Raw genomic sequence first — 13,270 nt, forward strand, 5'->3', positions numbered from 1 at the left:
CTTCTCAATGTTTTCTTGCCTTTTCTGGAAATTGGTGAAGGCAGCGCATCAAAGGTGCGCACCTCGGTGTGCTCCGAGGTGCGAACCCGAGAGCGCTCCGAGGTGCCCACGAAGTCGAAAGTCGGGTTAATTGCATTGTTTTCCCCGGGTGCGCTCCGAGGTGCGCAACATCGGCGCGCACCAAGGAGGGCTCCGAAGTGTGCTCCAAGGTGCGCACGATGGCGTGCACCTCTGGTGCGCACGATTCGGAGCTCGGTTTGACCGGGGTGCGCACACCTTGGCTGGGTTGCGCACCTTTTGTGCGCTCCAAGGTGCGCACGAAGTCGGAGCTCGGTTTGCCCCGGGTGCGCACCTTCGCCAGGGTGCGCACCTTGATGCGCACGCCTTGGCTGGGCTGCGCACCTTGGTGGGCGCCATGGTGCGCACCTTTCGTGCGCTCCAAGGTGCGCACGAAGTCGGAGCTCGGTTTGCCCCGGGTGCGCACCTTGGTGGGCGCCATGGTGCACTCCGAGGTGCCCAAGATTGGTGCGCACCAAGGAGCGCTCCGAAGTGCGCTCCAAGGTGCGCGCGAAGTCGAAAGTTGGGTTAATTGTCCGGTTTGCCTCGGGTGCGCACCTTGCGTGCACCTTCGCCAGGGTGGGCTGGGCTGCGCACACCTTGGCACCCGCGTTTCCTTCATTTTAAATTTTTTTTTTTTACAATCTCTCAAGTGGGAAATTCTATAATCTCAACTTTTTTTGCCTTTTCAGGAAACTTTTGAATGGAGCGCATCATTGGTGCGCTCCGAAGTGTGCTCCAAAGCTCTCTCCAGCTGCGTGCACCTGCCCCGGCCGCGCACCCGGCCCCGCCCAGCTTCGCTCACCTGTCCCGGGCGTCTGGTGCGGAACCTTAGAGTAAGAAACATCACCGTGCACCTTGGCCAACGTGCGCGACTCGACCGAGCGCGCACTGGCCGAGGTGCACACCGATTTCACCTGGGTGCGCGCGCAGCACCTCGGGCGCACCGGGGTGCGCGCACAACGCCCGGGTTGCACCGTGGCCTGTGTGCTCGGGGCGCCTCGGGTGCGCGCTCGGTGTCGCCCCCGCGCGCGCGGTAGTGCGGGCAGCGCACCCCGGCCCGGCCCGGCCCCGACGAGAACGCAAACGGGCAAAAGGTTTATTCAAATAGCATTGCGACGCCCGGCGAAAAACTAAAAAAGGGTGCAACACCGGGACTTCCCGGGAGGTCACCCATCCCAGTACTACTCCGGCCCAAGCGCGCTTAACTGCGGAGTTCTGATGGGATCCGGTGCACTAACGCTGGTATGATCGCACCCGTTATGAGCTTGTCGCAGTGTGTACTTAGCAAACCGCGACCCACGTGCGAATCCACCCCGGCCACCCACCCCCGTCGAGGTGCACACCCTCCCTCGCGAAGTGCGCCCCGTTCGCCAAGTGTGAGCCCTGCCCGGGTGCGCGCACCTTGCTAGGGCGTCGGGTGTGCACCCGGCCCGGCCTACGTGCGTGCACCTGGAGGGGGCGTCGTGTGCGTGCAGTGTCCCGTCTGCAACGCGGTGCCCACACACCACCTCGGGCGCAACGACCTGCGCTCACATGTGGGCCGAGTGCACCTTGGTGCATGTTCGGGGCGCCTCGGGTGCACGCTCGATCTTGCCCCGGTGCACCAAGGCGCTCGGTTTGCCCCGGGTGCGCACTTGGTGCAAGGTGGGCACCCAAAATAGGGATCAAGCACCAAAACACAAGTTTCGGGATGCAAAATGGGACCCAAGGACCACAAATGCGTTCCAAGACCCATGATGGGTCCACGAGAACAAAAATGTGTTCCGAGACTTAATAAACAAATATTGGGTTTTAGGAGAAGAAACATGCTCTGATGCCCAAAACGAGAATCGACCCCGAAAAGGCCACAGGCCAAAAGTGGGATGCGAGACAAAAAAAAATGGGACCCGAGGACCAAAATTGGGTTCCCAGGTCGAAGACAGGGCAACCGGACAAGAAACGACCTCTAAGGCTCGAAATGAGTCCCGACGACTAAAACTTGACAAGAAGCACCCATCAGGCACCCAACTCGACACCCATGGGATGCCGACCCACCCGGGCTTCCACCTAGCACACCTTGGCACCCACCCACCCTCGCACCCAACCTCGCACCCAACTTAGCACCTTTGAACCCACATTGGCACTCACCCTGACCCTGGCACCTTGGAACCCACATTGGCACTCACCTTGACCCTGGCACCCACCTTTGCACTCACCTTGGGACCCACCCTGGCTCCCACCTCGGCACCCACCCAGACACCCACCTTGGTTCCTTGGCACCCACCTTGGATCCTTGGCACCCACCCCGACACCCACCTTGGCACGCAACTTGGCTACTTGCCACCCACCTTGGCTCCTTGACGCCCACCCCGACAACCACCCCGTGACCTACCCTGGCTAGGGTTGGTGCACACCCACCCTGGTGCCCACCTTGGCACCCACCCTATGACCCACCTTGGCACGCACCTTAGTACCCACCCCGTTACCCACCCTAGGACCCACCCCGTGACCCACCTTGGCCAGGGTGGGTGCACCCACCCTGGTGCCCACCTTGGCACCCACCCATCCTAGCACCCAGCCTGTGACCGGGCTTGGAACCCAACCTTGCACCCGCACCCGTCTTGGCCAGTGTGGGTGCGCACCCATCCTGGCACCCACGTTGTGACACACCCTTTAACCCACGCACCCTAGCACCCACGTTGGCACCCACCTTGGAACCCAACCTAGCAACTTGGCACCCACCCCGTGACCCACCTTGGCATCCACCATAGCAGTCGCCGACTTGGCACCCACCTCGGCACCCACCTTGACACTTGTGGACCCACCTTGCCACTCACCCTAGCATCGACCCATCCTAGCACCCACCCTGGCACCTTTGCACCCTAGCACTCACCCATCCTAGCACCTAACCTGTGACCCACCTTGACACTCACCCTCGCACCCACCTTGGAACCCAACCTAGCACCCACCCACCCTGACACCAACCCTAGCACCTACCCACCCTTGCACCCACCCTGTGACCCATCTTGGCACCCACCCATCCTACCACTCAACCTATCACCCACCTTCTCACCCACCTTGGCATCCACCTTAGCACCCACCCACACTGGCACCTTGGCACCCACCTCGGGCAAGGTGGGTGCACACCCACCCTGGCACCCAATTTAGAACCCACCGAGCATGTTACCCACCTTGGCACCCACATTGCAGCCCACCCTAGTACCCACCCTATGACCCACATTGGCATCCACACCCTAGCACCCAGGCACCTCGACACCCGCCTTGACACCCACCCTAGCACTGAACCTGTGACCCACCTTGGAACTCACCCTAGAACCCACCCACCCTGTGAACCACCTTGGCATCCACCTTAGCACCCACCCACCTTGGCACCCACTCTAGCACTCACCCATCCTAACACCCAACTTGTTACCCACCTTGGCACCCGCCCTCGCGTCCACCTTGAAACCCACCCTAGCACCCACCCACGCAGGAGCCCACCTTGGCACCCAACCTAACACCCACGCATCCTGGCACCCAACTTGTGACCCACCTTGGAACCCACCCTAGTACCCACCTTTGAACCCACTATATCACCAACCCACCTTGGCACCCACCCTATGACCCTCTTTGGAGTCCACCCTAGCACGCACCCACCCTGGCACCCACCATGGAGCGCACCCTAGCACCCACCCACCTCGGCACGCACCTCAACACCCACCTTGGTGTGCGCACTGCGCCAACCTCTCAAAGACCCTATGTGGTGCGCTCCAAAGTGTACACCTTTGGTGCGCTCCAAGGTGCGCACCTTTGGTGCACACCGAGGTGCACACCAAAGTGTGCACCGAGGTGAGCACCAAAGTGCACTCCAGGGTGCACACCAAGGCGTGCACCTTTGGTGCGGTCAATGCAAACGAATTCGGAAGTTGGGGTCGATGTCCTAATCGCTGCTGCAGACTACACGTATGAGAATCGGACAAATAGCTTTATATAGGGGAGGTGTTGCGTTTGATGGGTCGACTCCCCTGGTTGTGTGCACTGCACCAACTTCAAAGACCCTGTCTTGTTTAAGAAGTCAAAAGTTGGGGTGGATGTCCTAATCATTGCTGCAGTCTACGCATGTATGAGAATCAGACAAATAGCTTATATAGGGGAGGTGTTGCATTCGGTGGGTTGACTCCCCTGGTTGTGCGCACTGCGCCAACCTCAAAGACCCCGCATAGCAGAAGAAGTCGGAAGTCGGATTTTGGTGAGCACCAAGGCGTGCACCTTTGGTGCGGTCAACGCAGACGAATTCAGAAGTTGGGGTGGATGTCCTAATCGTTGTTGCAGGCTACACATGTATGAGAATCAGACAAATAGCTTATATAGGGGAGGTGTTGGGTTTGATGGGTCAACTCCCTTGGTTGTGCGCATTACGCCAACCTCAAAGACCTTGTTTTCGTTAAGAAGTCAAAAGTTGGGGTCAATGTCCTAATGGCTCCTGCAGGCTACACATGTATGAGAATCGGACAAATAGCTTATATAGGGGAGGTGTTGGGTTTGATGGGTCGACTCCCCTGGTTGTGCGCATTACGTCAACCTCAAAGACCTTGTTTTCGTTAAGAAGTCAAAAGTTGGGGTCGATGTCCTAATTGCTCCTGTAGACTACACATGTATGAGAATCAGACAAATAGCTTATATAGGGGAGGTGTTGGGTTTGATGGGTTGACTCCCCTAGTTGTTCGCATTACACCAACCTCAAAGACCTTGTTTTCGTTTAGAAGCCGAAAGTTGGGGTCGATGTCCTAATTGCTCCTGCAGGCTACGCATGTATGAGAATCAGACAAATAGCTTATATAGGGGAGGTGTTGGGTTTGATGGGTCGACTCCCCTGGTTGTGCGCATTGCGCCAACCTCAAAGACCCTGCATTGCGGATGAAGTCGAAAGTCAGAGTTTGGTGTGCTACAAGGTGTGGTCGAAGGTGCTCACCTAGGTGTGCACCTTTGGAGCACAGGAAAAGTGCCCTCCAAAAGTGCGCACCTTTGGAGTGCACAAAAGTGCCCTCCAAAAGTGCGCACCTTTGGAGCGCAGAAAAGTGCCCTCCAAAAAGTGCCCTCCAAAAGTGCGCACCTTTGGAGCGCAGAAAAGTGCCCTCCAAAAAGTGCCCTCCAAAAGTGCGCACCTTTGGAGCGCAGAAAAGTGCCCTCCAAAAAGTGCCCTCCAAAAGTGCGCACCTTTGGAGCGCAGAAAAGTGCCCTCCAAAAGTGCGCACCTTTGGAGCGCAGAAAAGTGCCCTCCAAAAAGTGCCCTCCAAAAGTGCGCACCTTTGGAGCGCAGAAAAGTGCCCTCCAAAAAGTGCCCTCCAAAAGTGCGCACCTTTGGAGCGCAGAAAAGTGCCCTCCAAAAAGTGCCCTCCAAAAGTGCGCACCTTTGGAGCGCAGAAAAGTGCCCTCCAAAAAGTGCCCTCCAAAAGTGCGCACCTTTGGAGCGCAGAAAAGTGCCCTCCAAAAAGTGCCCTCCAAAAGTGCGCACCTTTGGAGCGCAGAAAAGTGCCCTCCAAAAGTGCGCACCTTTGGAGCGCACAAAAGTGCCCTCCAAAAGTGCGCACTTTTGGTGCGCACCAAGGCGCTGGTTCGGTCGTTGCAGGCGAGTTCGGAAGTTGGGGTCGATGTCCTGAGCGGAGGTGCAAACTACACAGGTGTCGGAATCGGACAAATAGCTTATATAGGGGAGGTGTATGCTTCGATGGGTCGACTCCCCAGGTTGAGCGCACCGCGCCAACCTCAAAGACCCTACGGTATGGATGAAGTCGGAAGTTGGGTCCGATGACCAATTCGATTAGTAGGTATGCTCATGAGGTCGGAATTTGGGTCCGATGACCTGCCATGTGCAGGAAGGCGAATGTTGACACTGTGCGTTGCAAGGTGCACACCAAGGCGCTGGTGCGGTCTTTTTAGTCGAGTTCGGAAGTTGGGGTCGATGTCCTGATCGGAGGTGCAAGCTACACAGGTGTGGGAATCGGACAAATAGCTTATATAGGGGAGGTGTATGCTTCGTTGGGTCGACTCCCCGGGTTGAGCGCACCGCGCCAACCTCAAAGACCCTACGGTATGGATGAAGTCGGAAGTTGGGTCCGATGACCGATTCGATATGTAGGCATACTCGCGAGGTCGGAATTTGGGTCCGATGACCTGCCACGTGCAGGAAGGCGAATGTTGGCACTGTGCGTTGCAAGGTGCGCACCAAGGCGCTGGTTCGGTCGTTGGAGGCGAGTTCGGAAGTTGGGGTCGATGTCTTGATCGGAGGTGCAAACTACACAGGTGTGGGAATCGGACAAATAGCTTATATAGGGGAGGTGTATGCTTCGTTGGGTCAACTCCCCGGGTTGAGCGCACCGCGCCAACCTCAAAGACCCTACGGTATGGATGAAGTCGGAAGTTGGGTCCGATGACCGATTCGATATGTAGGCATACTCGCGAGGTCGGAATTTGGGTCCGATGACCTGCCATGTGCAGGAAGGCGAATGTTGGGACTGTGCGTCGCAAGGTGCGCACCAAGGCGCTGGTGCCGTCGTTGCAGTCGAGTTCGGAAGTTGGGGTCGATGTCCTGGTCAGAGGTGCAAACTACACAGGTGTGGGAATCGGACAAATAGCTTATATAGGGGAGGTGTATGCTTCGATGGGTCGACTCCCTGGGTTGAGCGCACCGCGCCAACCTCAAAGACCCTACAGTATGGATGAAGTCGGAAGTTGGGTCCGATGACCGATTCGATACGTAGGCATATTGGCGAGGTCTGAATTTGTGTCCGATGACCTGCCATGCGCAGGAAGGCGGAATTTGGGTCCGATGACCGAGTTGATGGCGTGCCATGCGCAGAAAGGCGGAATTTGGGTCCGATGACCGAGTTGATGTTGATGGCCCGCCATGCACAGGAAGGCGGAATTTGGGTCCGATGACCGATTTGAAGGCGTGCCATACGCAAAAAGGCGGAGTTTGGGTCCGATGACCGAGTTGATATTGATGGCCCGCCATGCGCAGGAAGGCGGAATTTGGGTCCGATGACCTGACATACGCATGGAGTCCGACTCGGGGGCCGATGTTCGATTCGATGACTTGCATTGTGGGTAAAGTCGGAAGTTGTGGTCTTTGACCCGATTCGATGACCAGACTTCGGCTGCTTGAGAATCGGACAAATAACTTATATAGGGGAGGTAGTGTTCTCGAGCATCCTCCCCCCGTGCCCGTTTATGTCGATTGATGCTGGTGCTCGACTGGTTGGAGCGCTCGGATGCAAAAATCTTGCACCAGGATTTATCGATTGTGATGGACACGGCAAGTCTCCTGATTGCTATGCAGGAGCTCATCGTGAATCTCTATGCGGCCTTGGTATGGACTCGACCTGCGGAATGGTTCGGCAATGGTAGTCGCTCCAACACGTCCTTGCAATGGCCACAGAGGTGATTCGACTAGAGCTCCAGTCTAGCTTTTGGGTTGCTTGGCGGACTGGTATAGCCGCGATCGAGTTCCGGCCATGAACGTTTTAGATAGCTCTTGGGCTTTCTGGGACGGAAGTCGGAAGTTTGGGCTGTTGTCCGATTTGATGACCATTCTTCGGATGTGTGAGAATCGGACAAATAACTTATATAGGGGACTGTGTTGTCTCACGCAGCCCCCTCCGTGCCCCTCTATCTCGACCGATGTTGGTGCTTGAAAGGGTTGGGATCGCTCGGATTTATAAACGTGCACCACCATTTGTCGAGTGTGAGGGACGCGGCAGGTCTCCTAAATGCTATGCGGGCGCTCTCTGAGAATCTCTATCCGGCCTCGACACAGACTAGTCTTGCTGAATGGTTTGGCACTGGTAGTCGATCCAACACGTCGTTGTTGTGGCCGCCTAGGCGATTCGATTCGAGCCCCCGTCTAGCTTTTGGGTTGCTTGGCGGATTTTGCCCTATCCGCAAGTGAGCTCGGTCCCTAAACGTTCGAGAAACCCGATTGCTATGCGCCGACTCTCTTTCTTGCGAGCCTCCATCTAGCTTTTGGGTCTCTACGGAACGGAAGTCGGAATCTGGGACCGTTGTTTGATTCGACGAGGCAGACTACGGTTGTGCGAGAATCGGACAAATAACTTATATAGGGGAGGTGTTGACTGGAGCATTCTCCCCCGTGCCCCTCTAACTCGACCAATGCTAGCGCTCGAACGGTGGTAGCGCTCGGATTTTCATTGAGCGCCAGCATTGGTCGATTTAGAGGGGCATGCGAGATTCCCGAATGCTATGCGAGGGCTCTAACGGAAATGTCTATTGGTTTCGGTATGGATGCAATTGCGAGTGGTTCGGCAAAGGTAGTCGTTCCGATGCGTCCATGTCGTGGCCAAATCGATAATTCGATTTGAGCCCTCGTATAGCATTTGGGTCTCTCGATGTGATTCCGCATTCCAGTCCCTTTGGGCACTGCTTGAGCCGCATCCCAGGGGGTTCCCTTCCCAATAATCTGCCTCGCAACCCGATTGCTATGCGGTGAGGCTCCTCGGCCGCCTCGGAACTATCTGTGTATCAGACGCATCGCGGGATAAGGGGTTGGCAACGGTAGTCGCCCCAAGCGCGTCCGATGCTTGGACCATTCCGAGGCGGCCCTGAAGCCTCTTCCGTCTAGCCGTTGGGTCCTTCTCGCCGCATCCCTCGCCTCGCACCCCGATTGCTATGCGGTGAGGCTCCTCGGCCGCCTCGGAACTATCTGTGTATCGGACGCGTCGCGGGATAAGGGGTTGTCACTGGTAGTCGCCCCAAGCGCGTCCGATGCTTGGACCATTCCGAGGCGGCCCTGAAGCCTCTTCCGTCTAGCCGTTGGGTCCTTCTCGCCGCATCCCTCGCCTCGCACCCCGATTGCTATGCGGTGAGGCTCCTCGGCCGCCTCGGAACTATCTGTGTATCGGACGCGTCGCGGGATAAGGGGTTGTCATTGGTAGTCGCCCCAAGCGCGTCCGATGCTTGGACCATTCCGAGGCGGCCCTGAAGCCTCTTCCGTCTAGCCGTTGGGTCCTTCTCGCCGCATCCCTCGCCTCGCACCCCGATTGCTATGCGGTGAGGCTCCTCGGCCGCCTCGGAACTATCTGTGTATCGGACGCGTCGCGGGATAAGGGGTTGTCACTGGTAGTCGCCCCAAGCGCGTCCGATGCTTGGACCATTCCGAGGCGGCCCTGAAGCCTCTTCCGTCTAGCCGTTGGGTCCTTCTCGCCGCATCCCTCGCCTCGCACCCCGATTGCTATGCGGTGAGGCTCCTCGGCCGCCTCGGAACTATCTGTGTATCGGACGCGTCGCGGGATAAGGGGTTGTCACTGGTAGTCGCCCCAAGCGCGTTCGATGCTTGGACCATTCCGAGGCGGCCCTGAAGCCTCTTCCGTCTAGCCGTTGGGTCCTTCTCGCCGCATCCCTCGCCTCGCACCCCGATTGCTATGCGGTGAGGCTCCTCGGCCGCCTTGGAACTATCTGTGTATCGGACGCGTCGCGGGATAAGGGGTTGTCACTGGTAGTCGCCCCAAGCGCGTCCGATGCTTAGACCATTCCGAGGCGGACCCGAAGCCTCTTCCGTCTAGCCGTTGGGTCCTTCTCGCCGCATCCTTCGCCTCGCACCCCGATTGCTATGCGGTGAGGCTCCTCGGCCGCCTCGGAACTATCTGTGTATCGGACGCGTCGCGGGATAAGGGGTTGTCACTGGTAGTCGCCCCAAGCGCGTCCGATGCTTGGACCATTCCGAGGCGGACCCGAAGCCTCTTCCGTCTAGCCGTTGGGTCCTTCTCGCCGCATCCCTCGCCTCGCACCCCGATTGCTATGCGGTGAGGCTCCTCGGCCGCCTTGGAACTATCTGTGTATCGGACGCGTCGCGGGATAAGGGGTTGTCACTGGTAGTCGCCCCAAGCGCGTCCGATGCTTGGACCATTCCGAGGCGGACCCGAAGCCTCTTCCGTCTAGCCGTTGGGTCCTTCTCGCCGCATCCCTCGCCTCGCACCCCGATTGCTATGCGGTGAGGCTCCTCGGCCGCCTTGGAACTATCTGTGTATCGGACGCGTCGCGGGATAAGGGGTTGTCACTGGTAGTCGCCCCAAGCGCGTCCGATGCTTGGACCATTCCGAGGCGGACCCGAAGCCTCTTCCGTCTAGCCGTTGGGTCCTTCTCGCCGCATCCCTCGCCTCGCACCCCGATTGCTATGCGGTGAGGCTCCTCGGCCGCCTTGGAACTATCTGTGTATCGGACGCGTCGCGGGATAAGGGGTTGTCACTGGTAGTCGCCCCAAGCGCGTCCGATGCTTGGACCATTCCGAGGCGGCCCCGAAGCCTCTTCCGTGTAGCCGTTGGGTCCTTCTCGCCGCATCCCTCGCCTCGCACCCCGATTGCTATGCGGTGAGGCTCCTCGGCCGCCTTGGAACTATCTGTGTATCGGACGCGTCGCGGGATAAGGGGTTGTCACTGGTAGTCGCCCCAAGCGCGTCCGATGCTTGGACCATTCCGAGGCGGCCCCGAAGCCTCTTCCGTGTAGCCGTTGGGTCCTTCTCGCCGCATCCCTCGCCTCGCACCCCGATTGCTATGCGGTGAGGCTCCTCGGCCGCCTTGGAACTATCTGTGTATCGGACGCGTCGCGGGATAAGGGGTTGTCACTGGTAGTCGCCCCAAGCGCGTCCGATGCTTGGACCATTCCGAGGCGGACCTGAAGCCTCTTCCCTCTAGCCGTTGGGGCTTTCTCGCCGCATCCCTCGCCTCGCACCCTGATTGCTATGCTGTGAGGCTCCTCGGCCGCCTTGGAACTATCTGTGTATCGGACGCATCGCGGGATAAGGGGTTGGCAGTGGTAGTCGCCCCAAGCGCATCCGATGCTTGGACCATTCCGAGGCGGCCCTGCAGCCTCTTCCGTCTAGCCGTTGGGGCCATCTCGCCGCATCCCCCACCTCGCACCACGATTGCTATGCGGTGAGGCTCCTTGGCCGCCTCGGAACTATCTGTGTATCGGACGCATCGCGGGATAAGGGGTTGTCACTGGTAGTCGCCCCAAGCGCGTCCGATGCTTGGACTATTCCGAGGCGGCCCTGCAGCCTCTTCCGTCTAGCCGTTGGGGCCATCTCGCTGCATCCCCCACCTCCTCGGCCGCCTCGGAACTATCTGTGTATCGGACGCATCGCGGGATAAGGGGTTGGCAGTGGTAGTCGCCCCAAGCGCGTCCGATGCTTGGACTATTCCGAGGCAGCCCTGCAGCCTCTTCCGTCTAGCCTTTGGGGCCATCTCGCCGCATCCCTCGCCTCGCACCCCGATTGCTATGCGGTGAGGCTCCTCGGCCGCCTGGGAACTATCTTCGTATCGGACGCATCGCGGGATAAGGGGTTGTCACTGGTAGTCGCCCCAAGCGCGTCCGATGCTTGGACTATTCCGAGGCGGCCCTGTGGCCTCTTCCGTCTAGCCGTTGGGGCCATCTCGCCGCATCCCCCACCTCGCACCCCGATTGCTATGCGGTGAGGCTCTTCGGCCGCCTTGGAACTATCTTCGTATCGGACGCATTGCGGGATAAGGGGTTGTCACTGGTAGTGGCCCCAAGCGCGTCCGATGCTTGGACTATTCCGAGGCGGCCCTGCAGCCTCTTCCGTCTAGCCGTTGGGGCCATCTCGCCGCATCCCCCACCTCGCACCCCGATTGCTATGCGGTGAGGCTCCTCGGCCGCCTTGGAACTATCTTCGTATCGGACGCATCGCGGGATAAGGGGTTGTCACTGGTAGTCGCCCCAAGCGCGTCCGATGCTTGGACTATTCCGACGCGGCCCTGTGGCCTCTTCCGTCTAGCCGTTGGGGCCATCTCGCCGCATCCCCCACCTCGCACCCCGATTGCTATGCGGTGAGGCTCCTCGGCCGCCTTGGAACCATCTTCGTATCGGACGCATCGCGGGATAGGGGGCTGTCACTGGTAGTCGCCCCAAGCGTGTCCGATGCTTGGACCATTCCTAGGCGGCCCTGAAGCCTCTTCCGTCTAGCCGTTGGGGCCTTCCCGCCCCATCCCTCGCCTCGCACCCCCGATTGCTATGCGGTGAGGCTCCTCGGCCGCCTTGGAACCATCTGTGTATCGGACGCATCGCGGGATAAGGGGTTGGCACTGGCAGTCGCCCCAAGCGCGTCCGATGCTTGGACCATTCCGAGGTGGCCCTGAAGCCTCTTCCGTCTAGCCGTTGGGGCCTTCCCGCCCCATCCCTCGCCTCGCACCCCGATTGATATGCGGTGAGGCTCCTCGGCCGCCTTGGAACTATCTGTGTATCGGACGCATCGCGGGATAAGGGGTTGGCACTGGTAGTCGTCCCAATCGCATCCGATGCTTGGACCATTCCGAGGCGGCCCTGCAGCCTCTTCCGTTTAGCCGTCGGGGCCTTCCCGCCGCATCCCTCGCCTCGCATCCCGATTCCTATGCGGTGAGTCTTCTCGGCCGCCGCGGAACTATACCTGTTATTGCTACTGCATCCTTCGGCTGGTAACCTCCTCTGCCGCCTTGGAACGTTCTCTTTGTCGGACGCGTCGCGGGATAAGGGGTTGGCACTGGTAGTCGCCCCAAGCGCGCCCGATGCATAGACCGCTCCGAGTCGACCTTGCTTTCAGCCTCTCACATGCATAGACCTCTCTGAGTCGACCCTGCAGCCTCTCACGTTTAGCCTTTGGAATCTCGCCTCACAACATGATTGCTATCCTTGATGCATCCCTTGCCTCGAGCCCTGATTGCTTTCTTGGCTGCATCCCTCCTCTCCTCACAGCCCGGTTGTCATCACTGCTTCATCCGTCGCTTCATGCATTCTGGCTGCTGGGCCCTTCCCACCGCACACCTCGATTGCTATCTCTTCTGCATCACACACCCCGATTGCTATCTCTGCTACATCCCTCGGCTCTCACTTCTGCATCCTTCGCCTCACACCTCGATTGCTATCAATGCTGCATCCGTAACCTCACACCCCGATTGCTATGCGGGGAGGCTCCTTGGCCGCCTTGGAAATTTCTGTGTGTCGGACGCACCGCGGGATAAGGGGTTGGCACTGGTAGTCGCCCCAAGTGCGCCCGATTCTTAGACCGCTTCGAGGTGACCTCGTAGCCTCTTTCGTCCAGGCTTCCTGCCTTCAACGCCCTTTTTACACCTCGATTGCTATGCGCGGGCTCGTTGGCGTCTATCACCTCTCTGCGAAGAGTGGCACGATGATTGTTGGGGTAAATCGTAGCAGTCCGATCTCTGGC

General features: G+C 58.9%; 1 non-coding gene across 1 annotated transcript; it reads right to left on the reverse strand.

Moving 5' to 3' along the window:
• Positions 1-1,197: 1,197 nt before the first annotated feature.
• Positions 1,198-1,316, reverse strand: LOC131872387 (5S ribosomal RNA). Its single transcript, XR_009370541.1, has one exon. It is a non-coding gene; the product is annotated as a 5S ribosomal RNA (ribosomal RNA).
• Positions 1,317-13,270: the final 11,954 nt, after the last annotated feature.

The sequence above is a fragment of the Cryptomeria japonica genome, unplaced genomic scaffold (assembly GCF_030272615.1).
Source record: "Cryptomeria japonica unplaced genomic scaffold, Sugi_1.0 HiC_scaffold_586, whole genome shotgun sequence".
Taxonomy (NCBI): Eukaryota; Viridiplantae; Streptophyta; class Pinopsida; order Cupressales; family Cupressaceae; genus Cryptomeria; species Cryptomeria japonica.